At 35.6% G+C, this 19,660-nt stretch overlaps 1 long non-coding RNA gene across 6 annotated transcripts in view; it reads left to right on the top strand.

Annotated features, from left to right (window-relative positions):
* The window catches only part of LOC106017560 (uncharacterized), a 368,510-nt gene that overhangs the window by 47,174 nt on the left and 301,676 nt on the right, over positions 1 to 19,660 (top strand). For all 6 annotated transcript variants that reach the window (XR_011809857.1, XR_011809859.1, XR_011809860.1 and 3 more), the window contains exon 3: positions 11,306 to 11,376. This is a non-coding gene — a long non-coding RNA (uncharacterized lncRNA). The remainder of the gene's footprint in view (positions 1 to 11,305; positions 11,377 to 19,660) is intronic.

Genomic DNA, 19,660 nt, shown 5'->3' with positions numbered 1-19,660 from the left:
CTGCACTGTAATAGTCTTCTTTTGTGCTCTGTGAAAATATCTGAAATGTGAGCCTTTTTCCCTTTACTTTTTTTTTTTTTTTTTTTTTTTTAAAGTTGTGAGCCAAGAAGCACATTTTTAGCAGCATGTGTAGCTGTATGAACACACAGCTCCCATTAATGCTAAATGGAGTTGCATATTCCACTTTGCCTCTCAAAGGCTTGACTAGTTGTGCCTAGCTGTTTAAAATAGAGCAAGAATGTTGGAAGCTGAAGACTAGAGCCAGAATTTCTGGTGCAGAGAAAAGCCAGAAGGTTGAAGTGGTTTTAAAATAGGCTTACATCTAGCATAACCTTGCAGACTTTTTTTTCTGTTTACATGGTAGTTTACTTGCATTCATTTGTAGTGCTGTTCACTGCTTAAATATATTGCTAGCTTGGATTACCTGCCCATAAAGAGATGTTCAGCGATGGGCTTTGCTCTTAAGTCTTTAGCTTTGTTGTTATCTGGATCTTAACTATGATTTTAATTAAGTCCAGAAAAAGAGTGGGGGGAAAAAAAAAAAAGCTTTTAAATCTGTTGGTGGTTTTTGTGAGATTTTTAAAGGGAAGTAACTATATGCTAACATAAGAATAACACCTTAATTGAGAATGCGTTACTGTCCAGAGCTGTCTTCTATATCCCAGACACTACTATTACTACCACCTTTAAAGCGGTGTATATTAAGGAAATACCATTGTACTCCAAAATGACACTGTATACTCTTTGAAGAAAGAGGAAGAGACAGACTATCATAAACTGTTTTTGAAAGAATGTAATTCGAGTAACAAGTAACTGCATCATATGTTAGGATACAGTTTACCACAGATAGTAAAATTCCGGCAATTCTAGGAGGTCATGGTTGAGAAACCCCAACTCAATTAAGAAGGTCCTTTTGTGAATCCAGGAGCTTATCACCAAAATATCTGCAATCTATCAGTTAGTGCCTGAAGAGCTTCTATTCTGGCTCATGAAAAAAATCCAGATGACTTTTTCTGTCTTTAGAATAGTCACAAATTGTCTGCAAGCAGGTTGGCACTGTTGCCCCACTCACCTTCAGCATCCCTTTGTGGGCAGGGCCAGTAGGTCTGTCTGGTTTTCCAAGGCTGTGACATAGGCAAAAAATAATAAAACAAGAGCTGTAGATATTTTCCTAGATAATTTAGAACTTCAGTGGTCCATAAGGATCAATATCAGGGAAATGAGAGGCTCTTTTTAACAGTTGCTCTTGTCTGTGAGGTGATTTTTAAATTTGCATGGCTGCTTTTTGTTAAGGTGATATGACAAGTTAAGGTACCTGTTAGCTGAGCAGTGCCCTTTTCACTCCTTAGAACTGAAAGAATTACAAAATACAGTTTTATACTTTGCATTCTCTGGCCTTAGTAACTGTGCTATATATGCGTGTATAAATGCGCACACATACATGCGCACATATATGTGTAAAATCCCCTAAATACTATTCTTCCTTAACTTTCATTGGAAATTACTTTGAAAATGTGTCTGGATCTGTAGTTGGCTTTATTCGTGCTGAGAGGTATATTCCCGTCTCTGAGCAGATTCTTTTTTCTCCACCGCTCCTTCTTCTTTCGCACCAAACCAAATATGTTGAAAAATGCAAATATCCAAAAGCAAAGAACCAATTTGCTGAAGGATCCAGCATGATCTGCAAAGACAAACAGGGGAATTTGTGGGGAATAATGTGCACCCAGGGAGACAGTGTCACTGAGTCTAGGGAGTGAAAAGGTTGAGGAAGGAATGAACTATCAACTGGAGCCAATGGTTGCCTAAAAAAATGAATAAAGTCAAAAACTCCCACATGAAAAATAGGAGGATAAGATTCTCCTGTTGGCACTGTGGTGTTCTGTCAAGTGAACAGTGAGTGAATTGCTTTGTCTTAGATTTTGGACCCAAACTAATGTTTACTCTGCAGCAATCCTGTTCGTCTTCTAAAAATAGTTCATTCCGATTACAAATATGCACAGATTGCACCAGCCCTGAAGAACATACGCCTTCAAGATGCTGAAGAAATGATGAAGTGCCTATGTAATATGAATATATATATATATTTTTTTCATAATTGGCTCTCTGCTAATGTTTTAACTAATGCTTGGTGAGGTTTTTGGGAGCTGACACATGGTTTCAATCTAATTTCTTCCTCCTTTTTGCCCATCTCCCACCTGTATAAGCCACTGTCAGCACTCATTTAGAGTCCTGCAGGAGGGAACTTGCTTATTTTGCCTTTCTTGTGATGTTTCTTCTTTTCCATTTACTGTTTGTTTTTGGAAATGTGTACTTTGTTTTCTGGTAGAATTTGGAGGTCTCAGGTCTCTTTGCTGTGCTGGTGTACCTACACAGAAACAAACAGCAGAAAACAAAACAAACAAACAAACAACAACAACAACAACAAAACAGCCTTTGCCTTGAAGACGAAGTGATTCAAGATGCATTTATCATGCACAGAACTGTTGTGTAAAACAGAGGAAGAGATCTGACAGTTTTAGTTGCCTGTTGAAGACCAGGTATAAGCAATGACTCTTTTACTTTGCCATAGCTGAAGACCTATGCTGTTATTACGCATTTTAAGGATTGTGTAAGAGCTGATGCTGAAATACATTTCACCAGGACTATCTCAAGTTTGATGGGCTCTTTAGTGCATGTTAGGCTGTAGGTTTTTTGGCTTCTTGCAGTCTTCTCTCATGAGGAAAATAAATGTTTGAAATGTTCCAAATTGCCGTTTGGTTTTAGACTTTACTTGAGTTTTTCCCTTTTAATATGAAACATGTTTCTTCCTGTGTACACTTGCTGTGATTGTAATACACATAAAAACCATTGTATTACAAGCTGGGGTGGAGGTACTGCCAATGCAAAGCTGATTAGTCTGAGAGTTTCTTGTGTAATGAAAGGCACTGAAATCAGTAGTCAGCTAAGGTCAGTACCTCTGTTGTTGTAGTAGCTTTACCTATTTGTGCCACTTGCAACTACACTTTGGTGTAAAGGGAAGGTTCTGCTAAACAGGAAACGAATTCAGAGACGGTGGTTGTAAGGGACCTAACAGAGGACAACAAAGAAACACAAAGTGTAAAAGTAGCTATGAAGACTAGCTTGCAATAGATTATTAAATAAATAAATGTTATCCCTCTGCTGTATTAAATTGCTTTGTCCTTAGTGTAATAAGTGCAGTGAGGCTGCACTTTCTTCCATAGACCTTACATACTGTTGGGTTTTTCTTCATTACCCCCTGCCACTACACTCTTCTACAGAGAGCTGTTCAAGTCAGGTCAGGCACTTATTAGCCCTCATATTTGATTCTGAAATGCTTTTTTCTCTTCCCATGCTTATGCTGCATGTCACTGTGATCACAGCTGCCTTTTGTTATCACAGTTAACCTGCCCTCTGCTGAAAGGGAACTGAATTATAAGGGCTGTCTTTGCACAGCTACAAGACCCAACAGGTAAGGCAGATGTTTCTCAGGCTAATTTAAGCATCTTGTTTTGAAGGATTTGAATAATGATTCTGCACTGGCATTAGCTGTTGGATGGTGGCACTTTGCCGGCTTTGATTAATTCGTGAAGTCAGTTGTGAGGGAAAAGGGTAGATGGTGCTTCAGCTCTGGCTTTAAAATGTGAGTGTTGGCAAAACAGCAATATAAATGCGTATGTGCTGATTGATTTGCTTGATTCCTTTTAAAATCCAGCCCACACATTCCCAGCTGTTTTGAAGTTGTAATGTGAAAGTGACTCTCAGTGGTTCTGAAAGTTTTTCCCAAATTGTGACAAAGTCAGAAGCTGAGGCATTATTCTCTCCTTGGTGTTTCTTTCATGTCAGCAGTAACTATTTCAAAAAGTTAGCTGTGTTCTGCTTTTTATTTTTCATGATGCTCTCTGTCTGCATCTGACTGAGGCTAGCAAAACTTCTTGATACAACTGCCGTAACAAAAGGATGAAAAATCAGACAGAGGATATTCTGTTACAAAATGATCTCTCCTGTGATTATTCCCTGTACAATGGATTATTCTAAATGGATTATTCGTTGTACCAGGACTAAAGAATCATAATGGTTGGTGATAAAATACAGGATATGTGGTGTCACGCATGGGGCACTAGGCAAAAAGGTCCGAATCCACAATCTTATTTTAGCTCCAAAGTCCTCACTACTAATAATCAGAAGTTAATTCTCTCAGAAATGTTGTGGACTGTGTGTGGTGAGACCAGCACATTATTTCCCATAAGCAGTGTAACACTACTCAATAACCTTTCACCACTGCTTCTCCCTGAATTTTACAAGGTTGTAACTCATTCGGGATTGGTTCTGAACCAGTTCTTGTACTGCAGGACAAAACCATGGCACAGGCAGGTATTTCACCTGAATCAGGAATGTAGGATTTGGTCCCTTAGAAATACTTGACCCTCCAGAAATGGAAAAAATGTAATAATTACCTTGAGGAAGCATTGGCTAGTACTGCTGGAGAACTTCTTGGATGCATAAGCTGTTCCTCACTTTTATACTCTCTTGTAAAATACATATATACCTATAGCTACTATAAGAAAAATTGGGAAAACATCAAACCATAATTAGAATGGCAGGAGAGAGTTTATACACATTATTCACAAAAACAAAATAGATAAGTAGTTATTGATTAAAGGGATGCACGCTTAACAGCAATTTATAAATCCAGGACTCAAAATATAATGTTTGTTTTAATGCTTTTAATTATTTAACATGCAGTGACATTTCTGTTTTGCCAACAGCAGCACAATAGGTCCCTAATGAACTGCTGTGAGTTACTAATAATTAAACCATCAGGCAGAAGCAAGGGGTGCAGCTTGTTATTAGATTAGCATTCTCAAATAATCATTCTTTTGTTTTCGGAAAAAAACTCTTTCTGAGAGTCTTCTACTCTGCCCCGACCCAACTAGATGCCAGCCATCTTGAAAGAGCTAAGTTTAGTCATGGCTGATGCTTGCAGAAGCTCCAACATACTTATAAAAAACCTGGACTTATTCATAGGACTATGATGAAAGGTCGGTATCTGTGCTTCAAACTCTAGTCCAAGCTAACACGTGAAAATCAATTGTTTGCAAAAAATGTTGGTGAATCTTTTTTCTTGCTCTAGTTAACTTTTATTTTGCGATCTGTGATCATTAAAACAAAACACAACAACAACAAAAAAAGACAAAACAAAACAAAACAAAAAACCAAAAACAACACAAAGAACAGGCTTGGAGTGCAATAAAAAGTTGTTTTACACAGTTTCTTGAAGGGCAGTGTCAGAAGGCACTGGGTTGTTGAAGGATGCTCGTCAGCAGGCAGCATATCATATTAGATTGTGTAAACAATGGGTTGGAGATAAATAAAAAAACCTAGTCCGATACCTTCAAGTAAAATCTGGTTTGTTTGTTTTTTCTAAAATAAATATTCTGTTCTACTTGCATGGTAGCTTCAAAAGGAAGTAGAAGAAATAAACAGGGTGTCGAAAGGGAAAACAAGAATAATATGAAAAGAGATTGAAAATACCAAGCCTTTTTATTTCAGTTGAGAAGGAATAAGAAGAAATATGATAAAGGGATCAAAAATAATGACTGGTGTAGAGAAGGTAGATCAGGGACTCTATTCATGCTTTCTCTTAACACTAAAACAAGAAAATATATGACTGAATGAAAAGGAGCCAAACTCAAGACTGACAGAAATAACTACTTTCACTTGGTTCCCTGGCAGAATTGGTAAAAGGTGCCACTGAATTACAGAATTTAGCAAGTTTTTTGTTTTCTTTTGTTTAAAAAAAGATCTCTTGATTTTGAGAAATATTTAAAACCTGCAGGTTATATCCCCTCCAAAATTTCCGTTTACACTAGAAGTTCACCTAGCTATTGGAAAAAAACTTCTTTTTGAGTCATATACATCCATAACCAGGCTTCTCTGGAAGCATGTGGGTCTGGCCTGAGTCAGAGGCTAGTTGAAGGAGCAGGTGGGACACTGTACTTCTTGCATCTTTGGTACCTTTTTCCCCATTGTCCAAGTTGGAAAATTCAGATGAGCCTGAACTGAACAGACAATTCTGTACTGCTCATGCAGAAAAGCTGTGATGTGGACGTGGCAGGTGAGGGTGGGTCTCTGAGAAACGGACCATCCTTGTCCTTGTTGGTAAGCAGAATTTGTGCTGGAGGGAGTGTAGACTAAAAGCTGAGGCAGTAAAGTTACCTACTATGTTTTGTCGATGGGCTCCTGTACTGCAAGAAGCTTTCATAGCTGAGCAGAATAAGGTCTCATTTGTATTTAAAATTAATTCAGTAACTGGTGTTGAGAAGCTAATTCGGCAGTAAAAAATGAGTCAAAGGGGAGCCTATATAGAGTTGTGAGGAGAAATCTTGCTTAAACTTGGAAGAGGCCTTTTGGACTGTTTTTTTTTTTTTTTTGTTTTTTTTTTTTTTGTTTTTGTTTTTTTTGTCACTGAATTTTGCCCTACTTGTAAGAAATTAATATTGTTTATTTGACTTTTTTTTGTTTGTTTTGTTTTGTCAAATGCCCACATAAATACTTATTTTACTTGTTAACCTTATCAAGATCATATTTTATACATGGACCTTTCTTTCATTTTTATTTATTTTTTATTTTTTTAAACGAGTGACAAGCACACTGACAGTGCACACATAGTGCATTCTTGGGAGCATAAGTCCACCCCATATATATTAACATATTAATACATCTCACGCTTAGGTCAGTCAGTCTCTAATACCATACTGGTGCTAAATGGGCATGACTAAAGTAATCCTGGACTGGTTCCAAAAGTATTATTTTATACAGTTGTACACCTGACTGATGCTTCTCTTGTCCTTAGTCTTAAAGTAAATGCATATCTGATAGATTGCAGACCAAAGTCCTCCCGTGATTAGCACTCACTATAGCCTTGGGTCAGTATACTCAAGCGTACGCAACCCTTAAGGGAAAAACAATCTTAAATGTCCCATTGATGGTTAAAAATCTGTAGTGGTTATTTCTAGAATTGGAATTCTTTTCTCCAGGTTGATACCTTCATTTATAGGGCTATTAGCTTAGTATCAAACACAGAAGCTATCTCTGCCATATTCCCATAACCTATGCATTTTAACGTGCCTAGGTCATGATGTGAAACGTTTCACCACCTTGTGGCTCTTAGAAGTGTATATATTGACAGTACTTCTTCTCTGGTGTTTGCCAGGACCCACTTTGTATTTTGGAGAGACTTCTGGCAGCTGTGCCTCTGGTGTATAGTGGGCTGTTCAATTCATACATATTCCTTACATTTTTTTTGTTGTATTCCACATGTACATGTAGGGAGATTTTCCTTTTCCCCAGCTGTATTATCTCACTTTCTCATGCTTTTTTCTGAAGGCTCTTATGTGACAGCCTGAGAAGAAACTTGGACCCTTTGATACCATCTTTGTACACAAAGATGCTTGCTATCTCTACAAGCCACCCCAATGGCTCTTGGTTCATATATAGAGAAAGATTTTAAGTGATATGTATTTTGAACTACCTATATTGAATTGATTTACTGTAAAACTTTACTCTTTGTATAAAATAGTAGGCTCAGTGTCTCCTGAAGGCAGTATACATGGTGCAGGAAACAAGGTACTTGTTGTTCATGGAGAGTCTTGATAAGTATGCTTGTTTTCCCACCTCTTTATCTGCTTGTTTTCCCACCTCTATATCATAGACAAGCTACATGATTTCTCTTAGAACATTTTCTTAGGTCTTCTTTTGATTGCCTGAGTATTTGCTTTAAGTGGCCTGAAGTAACTCGTAGGTTTTATGCTGCCCTGCTTTGGATCCAGTATTTATCTTAATACTAATAATACTTAGAAGCCTTAGCACCAGAGGTGCTATCCCAATGTTACTGTGCTTGCCCTGGCAAATGAACTGAGAAGCTGTCTGCACAAAAATCATGTTGCACAAAGACCGCACTAGCATGAAAGACAAAGCGACCAAAGGCACCGTGTGCTATGTTTTTGCACTATTAACATTGATACTATATTAGAAGAAACATGAGAATTGAACAGATTTTTACAACATTAATAGACAATAACAATGCTGTTTTAAAATTTGCATTGCAAAAGGTTTTGAGAAGTGGTTACTAGGGGCTTAATTTTGATCCCAATAAAGCAGATGTTTCTGAATTGCAGTTTGCCCAGCGTAGAAGGTTAGGAAAGCCTGCTTAAAAAAAATTGTCTTTAAATTGTTCAAGTCATAGAGTAGCAGTTAAGCTGTCCTTGAGCAGTGGCCTTCACCAGATGTTTCACAGGAACTGTCAGAGTTTTGCAATAGGGAGATTTAGGCTAAGCAATTTCCATTTTTCTGTCCAATTTTCCCAAGGAGTCACATTCCTTTCAAAAAGTTTGCTTTTACTCATGGATGTTTTGGATATCCCTGAGAGAAGTATTGGTAGCACCACTATTTCTGTGTTTATGTTAGCAGGCAGGAGGAGAACCTGTGTGTCGTGGCCTCGCTACCGTAAACCTCACCACTGTACATGCAGAAGTGTAGTTGTACTGTATGAGAAATGCATTGTATGAAAAATACCTTTTTGTGGTTGATCTTTGGCTTTGCCAAGAATGGGCAGAATGAGGGATATTGCTTCATATTTGTGCCAGACAAAAACATCAAGAATATTTCCATGAGTGCTACATGCATGAGACTTATGGCAGTTTCCTACCAGCACTTTGGGGATGGACAACTAAGAAAATTCCCAGATCTTGTGCTTTATGAACTAACTTACTGAATTGTTGAGGAGGTACTTTTTTAATGTTTGTGTGACTCTTATTTCTCCCTAGTTGTATTTATACTTCTGAGAGTCTGAGGAATCAGAAGAAAAGCAGTGCAGGGAGAACTTCAACCCATTTTCAAAGATTCACAAAACTCAGTTATTATGTGGGTTATTCTAACTGAATCACAACACAGAATCTTTTGAAATTTGCTTATCTGTCAAGAATATGTTATTCCATTTAAACTATGAAAAGACTAAGTAGATTCCATAATTTAGTATTTTGGCTTCTGACAGCTCTTCTTTTTCTTCTACTCTACATTTTGGGCCTTTTCCACCCCCTTCTGATGACACTTACAGGTGGCAAAAGAAGTAATTTGTGTAGGGAGTTAGGAGAAGAGTTTCTTACAGTAATAACTTTGCAATTCCTTCATGTTTTTTTATGTCACACAGCTAATCTTTATCACTTCAGGAAACTAACCTGAATATTAGATATTGGGCCTCTTGGACATGAGCCCCTTCTGAATATGAATACAAACTGTAAAAAGTCACGTTGAATCTTTTTCTATGTGATGCATCAGAAGTTCAGAAAAAGTTCATTTTATTTTTACCTTCAAGAATTGTGATTAGCCAGAAACTATGCTTTCAGAACCTGCAAACAGTCCATTTATTTGCCAGCATCAGAATGAGACTCAGAGTTCCAGTGAAAACATCTTTTTGTCTGCTAATGTAATGGGTGCTTATTTTCTGCATCTTCATGTTACTTGGAAAAGCATCAGGGTTTCATTGTAAATCCATTATGTCTCCCATGGTCAGAAATTATAAATGACAACTAGTCCCAAGGTAAAGAAAAGAAAGTATTATTTTGTAGAGTAAAAAGGGGTTAAATCACTTTTTATCATGACTGTTCTCTTGGTTATGACATATTCAATGTATTATTTAGTTTAAGTGCATGATTAAGATAGAACTGGGGTACTTCTGGGGAGCATTTTCACAGACGTTATACTTACAGTACCTCATTCTGTGGTACAGAAGAAAGAAAAATGACATGTCCCTTTGTGAACCTATCCTTTTAAAATTAGGTTATAGATTATATAGCGGTGTGAGATCCTCTATGAATTTCTGGGTCAGAGGTACTTTGTTTTCTTTCTTTTATACAGCAAAACCCTTGTATCTTTATTAAAAATTTATTTGCTGTCAATAATTAAATGCTTATTATTTGATCTTTAATGGGGTCATGATTCCCATATTCCCATATTAATGAAATAATGCAAAAGTAAAAAATGCCTTTCAGTTGGAAAAATTACTTATTATTCTTTCTTTGTTCTGAGTAAAATAGTTTATCTTAAATTAAAAATTAAAAAATGAATATTCTTTAATCTTGGAATTAAATTAGTGCTAATTAGTTCTATTTTCTCTACAATATTCAAATGCTAAAGTCTTAGTCATTTCTTCAGAGTATTAATAGTGCCCTTTGGCTGTAATCAAGATTATCTTCAATTAAAAGCAATACAGTTAACTCAGTTACATTAACAGTTATTGTTCTCAAATCACAGGGTTAAGAATACAAATCCTGTGTGTTTTCAGCATGGCTACATTGCTAGGGTGTGTGGTGCACGGATGTGTTATTTACACATTGAATCTAAAATGCAGTAACTTACCATGTGCTTCACTGATGAAACCCATTCGTATGTAAAATAATTTGTTAAAGTGGTAACATACACAGAACTGAAAGATGGTGCATTAAGCTAAAACATTTTTTGGATTTGGTCAGTGTTCGAGCAGTGTTCCCCCCTTCCCAGCATAGCCTTCATTCTGCACCTTTTACTGCAAACTCTGTGAATTATGGGGCATTTTTGATGAGTGAATTCTGCTTGATATTCACAGCTGTTATTCTCCTTTGTGAAGAATTAAAGAGCACTTGCCAGTCTGCAATAATTCATCTTATTTTATTAATGCTTTTTTTTAGTTCAGAAAATTTGTTACATAGAGTAATAGAGGACTTCAGCTGAAAACAGAAATATTTCATTCAAATTTCTTAGTGTATCCAATATGAATAAATGTTAGTCCCATAGAAACAGAAGAAAAAGGTTTTCATGCATGTTCACAGAACAGCTCTTTATGGCTTCAAAAGCTAAGCACAGAGCTTGGGAAAATTCCTTTCACATGGCTGTGTTTACAAACAAAAAGTATAAACATGGTAAGCAAACAGAACTGATGAGGGGAACCTTGTTTGCTTGTTAGCAGATTAGCACTCCAATAGCAAAACTAGTGTGATTCTGTCTCAGTAAAAATTAATAACAGTTGGTGACTTAAAAAAAAAAAAAAAAAAAAAAAAAAAAAAGCTTTGCTTTAGAGTTGCAAAAATATTCTTATATTTCTACAAACACCTGTCAATATCACTTCTATAATGTATTCCTGCTAGAACAGAAAGAACTTCCAGTGGGCTCTAATACTTGATAGTTTCCATCACTTTTGATGAAATTTTTATATGTCAGAAGCTTTTCTAAATTATAATCTCTTTTTATTTTATATTTTTCTTATATTTAGATTCACCCATTACTGATCTGCAGACGGCAGTGGTGATTTCTCTGTGTTGCCACCCTTCAGAAGCTAATGAGGTAAATCGTATAACTGGACAGAGTCTGTTAGAAAACAAACTGTATTCAAAATCTGTTAGCAAACTTAATTTCGATAGGTTTCTAAGATTTTAAAATCTTTTTTCTCAAAGCATAAATGCAACCAAAGGTTTTCTTTTAAATAACATTTCTGTTCTCTCAAGCAAATACCCTTTTTGAGTCTCAGAATGCTGGCACAGCCATCTTAGCTTGACACTGAGGCAATAAATCAAAAGGGTTGGACAAAAATATGAAACCATACCCTTCAGAAAGAGCATTGTGTCTGTACATGCAAAAATAATTGCTTTCTTGGAATGTGACAAAAGAAAATTGAATATAAAATATGGTGTTAACAGACAACAAATCTAATTTTTAGAGGTTTCTTTTTCTACCTCAGTCAAGAGGATTTCCTGAGGAATTGTGTATCTTTGGTACAATATATTATAAAGACATATATATGAGTTTAATGCTTTCTATCTTGGAAGAAATGTAACATTTGCTAAACTTTCCCAGGATGTTAGACTGTTTCTCTCAGAATGTGACTTTAAAAATAATATAAATAAATAAATAAAAGGAAGAAACAAAACATAAAGCACAAAAAAGAAAGGCGCAATTACCTGTTAGATTCTCTTGTGATTTAAATGAGGCCAGGTAATTTTCTGGAAAACTTCTGCAGTATTTTGTGACTTACATGACCAGTTATCCTCTTAGGTCAAACCGGGAATATAGGACTGCAGAACTTGAGTTTTACTCAATGGCCAGTATGTAGCTTACTGCTTTCTCAGGGCCCTTTCTTTTCTGCCTGTAAGGTAGGTAGAGATAGTAGGAACCAGATTCCATGACCCTCCTCCCTCTATACATAGCAGAAATGCTTAAAAATTGACACATATTATGCAAATTCTGTTTTCTTTATATAAATAAAAACGTGTGTGTGTGTGTGTCTGTTATTTGCAGGTTGGAAAAAAAATGCTTTCTCTGTGTGTGACTTTTCAAAAGAGGGAGACTGATTTTCTACCCTGCCTTAAGTAATAGGTGATATTTAATAGAAAAAGGATGTATTAGGCTTAAAAGAGTTTTGCTTTTCTTTCCTTTACCAGGTATGCTCTTTAGTCCCAGGCATGCCCCTTGACAAAACATACAAAACTTGATTCCACATTGTATCTATCTGTTCTAGGAAGTTATCTCTTTTCATAGCTTCATTGCTGCTAGAGGTCTCAGTTTACTGTTAAAGGTTACAGGAGCCTTATATATACTTGCATTTGATTTTCGGACTGGGCTGCCAATCATTTCATCATTCATGTAATTGCAGTTTTATTACTGACTTTAACCCTTGAGTAGAAGTTTTTCCAGAATTTCAGAGTCTCATATTTTCTATCTGGATTTACCTGTGGGTGATATGAGGTGTTTCCTAGCAGGAGAGTTCTACCTCCAGTTCTGTTGCTGGGTTTAGTCCCCCTGCAGAAAGTATTGGGAAGGATGTGTATGTAAATGAAGGCTGAAAGTAAGGACACATGCAGGCTTGAGGTGTTGAGTGCCTCTTTCAGTATTGTTTGTATTTCACCCTTAGATGGATATGCTGGGCTATATTCTGATCACAGTCATAGAGAATTTGTCACAGTGCAACTAAAACTGGGATGTGTTATGTTATGTATTTTCTAATTACTCCAGGCTTATTCTTTTCTTCAGCAAGACCTATGTTTGTACATATTTATGTATGAAAGTGTGAAGAACAGATATACAAAATACCTCAGGACTGCAGTGATGTGTCCTCAGGCACACCTGGTGTACAGGTGTACTCCCAGGCATCTCATTAAACCTCAGATAATTCACCTTTGCAATACATAAATGGGAATACAGTGTCTCTTATTTCACTCTCTTTTTACGTGTTAGTATATGTGTAGAAGGAAGAATAAGTTTATCATCTTACTTCAGTTAACAGTTGGTGAGGAAAAATAGCTTTTACTATTTCATTTGATTTCAATAGGCATTGGGTCTACCTGTTAGAAAAACAAACAAACAAACAAAAAACAAACTATGATTTTGATTACAATGAATGTTGATTGGAATGTTTGAAATCTATTATTTTTTTTAAAACATTTTCTTTTTAATAATTCTCCATAAAACCAGCTGCTCAGATACACATTTTATTTCTGAGTACTTTATTTTCCAAATCTTTCCTTTATTTGCCAGAGGGAAGCACATTAATATGAACATAACTGTCAGCCTGAAAGCTGTGACACTGGAAAAATATTCAGACTGACTAGCTGATCTGAGTTGCTATAATAAAAAAAATAAAATATATATATATATATATTTTTTTTTAAAAAGAATAACAGAAAAGAAAAAGAAAAGAGAGAGGGAGAAGGAGCAACACAACCAAATGAAGTCTTTTTTTTCCCCAAATCACATTGTGGCAAGAATGAGGGAAAAATGGGATTTTATTTTTTTTTTCTCACAAATCTACAAGTGATGAAAATATAAAATTCAAAGTTCATTCTCTACAATGTAATGAAGAAAAGGATGAAAGAACTCCATCAACCCCAGAGCTCTACTTTCACTTATAGAGTTGTACATAAACTCTTCTGATGTTATTATATTATGAAATTCACAGTGAATTAAGGCAAAACCAGCTCATCATTGATTTTTCACTCTAACTTGAAATCAGAAAAGAATTAGAAATATTTATATACATGTAGAGAAGGTCAGTGAGTTTGGTACCTCACTAAGAACCATCCTGAAAGCCTGGTCCTGTCACCAAGCATGGACTCTTTTGACTCTGCGCAGCCAATGAGGAGATTCACCTTGAAGTCAGGCTTTGGAAAAGGCAGCATAGAAATCTCAGTGCAATATTGTAGCATTTTCCATTTTTACTGTAAGTGAAGGATCTCACCTTAACAAGTAATATTTTTTGATGTTTCAGGGTGTAGTTTACGAGAGAGTGAAACAATCATTTCCCAGGTAGAGTTAGTGATGTGCAAGAAATTGTCTCAAAAGGTTTCAGGAATTTGATTGACGAAATGAAACATGGTCCTGACATCAATTTACTGAGATTACTTTTTAATGAATAAGACTTTAAAAGCATATGCAAAATTAAGATCAGTCACAAAAAATGCATCTGGATATTGCTATTAAAGAATGATAATACATAATGTATTGGAAATTAACTTTTATAACCTACAGAAAATGATTCTTGTCACTGGCTCTCCCAATTTGTGACAACTTTGGCAGTAGAAATATTAACTACAAGCAAAGGAAACCTGAATTATTATTTTTTTTTCTTAATATCACCTGTGTGCCAGATAATGCCCTCTTAAAATATTAGTGTGCATGATTAGGGACTGCTTCTACAGTCAAATCCTGCTTATCTCCCACATGCAACTTCACTCTGAAGTTAAAGAGTGTGTGTGTCTTTCAAATAAGGATTTGGCCCTAATTTTTCCCTGTGCTCTTTTTCGTAATTTTCATGCTGGCATTGCACTCTGTTTCCCTTGTTTAGACAAACTGTATTCCTAGTGAAGACAATAAAAATGTTCACAGTAACTTTAATGACAAAGTGATAAAGTCCTTTGACAAAAATACATATAGCATCATTAAGGATATATTAATTTATACTGTATTTACCTGATTTGAGTGTTTTGATCAAAAATGGTCCATTTTAAGAATTTAAGATTTAAGAATAAAAGCTGAAAGAATTGGATTAATTTTCTCATGGTGAAAAGAAGAAGAATCTTGACTGTGGCCTTTCCATGCCTAACTTAGGCCCATGCCATATGGGGAAAAGTAAATATATAAATCTCACTGTGAAGCTAAGTAAACAGGTAAACACCACTCTCCCTAAAGGAAGGACTACAACTTTAAAGAACTGGTAGCTTTTCCTGGGAAATGTTTATTTAAGGACAGTTGACTCTACTTCTGGGTCATGGTATTAGTAATAATGATCTAATGAGGTCCTTATCATCCCTGTAATTGCCTGACCTAATGATTGCAAGAACTTATTAACAAAAGGCTAAGGAAAAAAAGCTGTTCTTGTTCTGTGATTATAAGGGAGAAATGAATTACTGTCTTTCTCTTTTGCGTCCTTCTCCCTTATTTCAAAGGTGATGACATCAGTTTCCTAGCTTTCTTTTTATGAAGACTTATACTTTAAAGAACCATCACAGAATATATTTGACTTTTTGATACTTGATGACTGACTGTGCTCAAGATGTTTCCTTCCTGCAGTATACGTGGTTGCACTCTGGTAGATGTCTCAGTCTCATCTAACCGCCTTCAAGTTAATTGTATCTAAAAGGAAGAAATGCAGAAAATGCTTCAAGAGAGAAGGCATACTAGCTGCATATAGCTTAAATCTTGTTGTTGATGGGTAGGAGTAATAGGTAGAGGCATGGTAGCTTCAAGGAAAAGCTGGGTTCTTGCAACCTGTTTTTCTCAACAATGAGAATGAAGTGAAGCTTTCCCTACCCAATTATTAGCTGAAAACTAGAGGCTTTTATTAGCCTAATCATCTTTCCACAAAGAAAGAATGGCAGAATGATGGAAATGTCCTCTGGACCAGATCTTATTCTTCTCCTCCACAGTATGCAAAAGGTTTGGTTCTAAACATACACTGATTTTCCCCAGAGATCTGATAAGTATCGCTTGAAATTTATCATAAGTTACTTTAATAGCATCTTTGATGCGACTAATGATGCTGTAAGAATAATTATATAATTTAATTGTGATTCTCTTTAGATTGTCTTCTTTTTGCAATAAGCTGAAGCATACCCACATGTAAAGAGATGCTGTGTGTAGCTTGATAAAAACGGTTTTACCTAAGCACACTTGAGAGCTCTGTATTTGCCATAGCCAAGTTGAATAAAAGTGAAAAATCTATTTTTGTATGTAAAAGGAGAGAATATTTTGCAAAGGAAAATAAGGGAGGGGGTGGGTGAGTGAACTACCTTACCATAAAGCTACTCATGCATTATTAATCTAATTTCCTATGAAGTTTGAACAAAAAGCATGTTGAGACATTACTCTCTGTTTCCGTATTAGACTGTGTTCATAATGCTCTCTCCCATTTTATGTAACATATTCTTCAGCCTAAATAAGATATTCTTGAAGCCCCAGGATTTCCATGCCTTCAAAGTGCTCTGTTTCATTTCTAAATACTATAGATTTTGAAGCACAAGAAGCTTTAAGTTTGGTACTTCAAAGGCTGTTCACCTTTTTAGGCAACTCCTAAGTTGGCTTTAGTATTTGTTTATTACCTGCAATTCTTCAGAAGAAGCACCAGCCTGTTTTACAATTAAAGGCTTTGAGCATATTTACTGTAGCTACATAAAATATTTCTGCCTGAGTGTTACACGAGTTCTGTTTCTGTGTTAAGTGTGGAGTTTACCTTATACTTAGTATCTACATGAATCCTTTTCTAAACCTAATTATTACGGTAACTCAGTGTTCAACACTTCCATTCCCCTCACTAACCACAGGCAAGAAGGAGACAGCTCCCGCAAGCTGTCCCAGGGCACTTTCTGAGAACAAGCTATAGTGCTGGAACTCAACAGTCAAACATTGCAATACTTCCATTCCTGGATAATCAAGGCTCTGTCTGGTCTCAGTTTTTGATTTCAGGTATGACATATGCCTGGGCCTGTTTGGAAGCTTTTCTCAACTGTACATGAGCTTTAAGTTATGGCACCAACTAGCAGAACATACTTATAGACATGCTTAGGAGCAGCTTTAGTTCCCTCGTGTTCAATTTAACCAAAAAAAAAAAAAAGAAAAGAAAAGAAAAAGGTATGGGAAAGCCTTTTTCATATTAATTAAGAATTACTCTACATTACTCTAATTAGTATGACAGTATCCAATTCCTCTTTTTTCCCTTTTTTCCTCTTTTGGTAATTTTTCCTTTTTGTCGTTGTTGAATTTGGTTTTCATTGCCTGTTCACAAGAAAGTTATCTGAAAGTTATACTGAAGTATGGTAAGATAACCATGCTTTCACTTCCTTTGCATAAGAAAATTACTGAACACAAAGCATACCAGATAAGATCCAGTTTTGGTATAGATAACTTTTGAGAGTACTATGCTCTTTTTTCTAATAGACCTACCTAAGTAATATATGTCTGATTTCTGACCTAAAATTAAATAAGCATCACTTCAAACACAGCTCCTAAGAACCTGAATATCTTCTGTATTGTCACAGTAGTTGTTTTATCATTTTTCTTCATACTATCTTAACTATAAGACAGAAGTTAATTTTTGAAACTGTGTTGACTAGTGAGATGTGTGGGCTAAAATATATGTAGCTAGAAATTTTGGAGATACTTTGTCTGTCTCTTTCATTTGGAAATGCTTTGAATTTTTGGGGCTTCCTCTCCAGTTAGATGTATGAAGACTATCACATGAGATAGGGAGGATATGAAAGCTGTTCTTCATGTTGAGTGAATAACCTTGAACTTCACTAGAGTTTAACCTCAACAAAGTTTGTGACAGATAAAGTAAAAATTCTCTATTTGCTATTGCAGGAGTAGTATTTTTGTCTCATAATTCATGTATATTTTGTGTTTATTGAATATGATCAAAACTATCTTCTCTTAAGTTAGTAAATTTATCTCCTATCATTTCTCTCAGATAGGACTCAGGGTTTCCAGGAAAATTCACTTTTAATGTTTTTATTGTTGTTTGAAATTATGATTCAAGTGCCATTAGCAGCAAAGTCTCAGTTTTGAGTAAACGACAGGTTTTAATAATATTTCAGGTTTGGTGCATATGCCTAAGAAAACTACTCTTCTTCCCTCCCAGAAGAGCTAAGGAAGTGATTCAGCATTTCCAGATAGGAATATTTTGACATGCTTTTTTTTTTTTTTTTTTTTTACTACAATAATTCTTATTTTTAAATATAGGAAACTGCAATACAGTACTTTGATGGTTTTGATACAAGTACAAAATCCTTCATAAAATATTCAAAACAAACAAACAAACAAAAAACCACACCACAAAACACAACTTATTTGTAGGAATTATCCAATTTATTTTTTTATCTTGAGAAAACTAACAAATTCATAAAACGTTTTCAGGAAAACATTCAAGAATTCTTCTTCACTCTGTGTTGTTTTTTGTTTGTTTGTTTTTAGTGGGATACTGACAACTTCTAACCACTGAGAATTAGTTTGATTCCTTCGATTTAATATTCTGTAGTCTGAGGATTATCCAGCTGTGAATGGGCCTGTTCATTCACAGTGTTCCTCTCTGCATGGAAGATGCAGATGATTTCCTACTACTTTCCCTCAGCTTTACAATTACATTGTATAGAAGCCATGTAGGCAGCAAGTTTCAATATGTCCTTCATCTTTCTAAATATTTCTGGTTGTTCTGATATAGGTGATCCTCTACTCCTCAGGATGTTATTCTCTTGTGAGCACTGCTTTCCCTTCATGATTCTCCTTGTGTTTAATACTTTGCTTTTTGCCAAAGCATATGACTCTCGTCCCACTACTAGATTTTAACGTGTACCTTTGAATCTCAAAAATGTAATAGGTTTTTAGCACTATCAAATTAGTGATTACAATTCAAAACCCTTTTTTCTTTCTCATTTTCATATGATTTTCTGACATCAGTTTGTTCACTGGATTCATCAGTTTGTTCTTTACGTAATTTTTAACTATGTAGCAAACAAGTCTAGCTTTAAGCTTTATCTCATCTTCATTGCTAGGACTGGTATTCTCATATTTGTTTTTGTTTTTCCCCAACTAGTTTTACCAAGTGCATCTTTCTACAGAGCATTCCTCCTCATTTCCTTTGCTCTAACACGCAACAAAACTCAATCTTTCAACTTGGAATTCTTCCAGAAGTAGATGACACTGGTCTTCTGTATCATACGATTCTTGCTCACATTATTGGTCATATTTCTCCTGTGAAGAGTCTTTTGATTAATTCTTCTCATTAGTCAACTTGGTAAACAAATTACTGCAGGAAGCTTAAAAGCTTGGGTTGAAAGCCAGAACAGAAGCAAAAGATATCTTGTTTGTAAGTCACTATTTTCCCTTAAAAATATCATCTCCTCTTCTATCAGGTTGTCATTTGAGGCTGCTAGAAGTTTTTATTACTCTGGGTTAATTGCCTCTGGCACAATAATCTCAGATTTCTCTTGAGAATCACTGATAACATACTCTTTCCTTCTGAAATAAAATTATTCTCCTTTCATGAGAGGTGTGACAACTTTTTAACATTTCTTTAAAAAATAACATCAATAACATCAGGACCATATTCCATATTTTGCCTTCTAATTCTGTTTTTTCACCTCTC

The sequence above is a fragment of the Anas platyrhynchos genome, chromosome 5 (genome assembly GCF_047663525.1).
Source record: "Anas platyrhynchos isolate ZD024472 breed Pekin duck chromosome 5, IASCAAS_PekinDuck_T2T, whole genome shotgun sequence".
NCBI lineage: Eukaryota > Metazoa > Chordata > Aves > Anseriformes > Anatidae > Anas > Anas platyrhynchos.
Note: the sequence above shows the minus strand (reverse complement) of the source record. Positions and strands in the feature narration are given on the sequence as shown.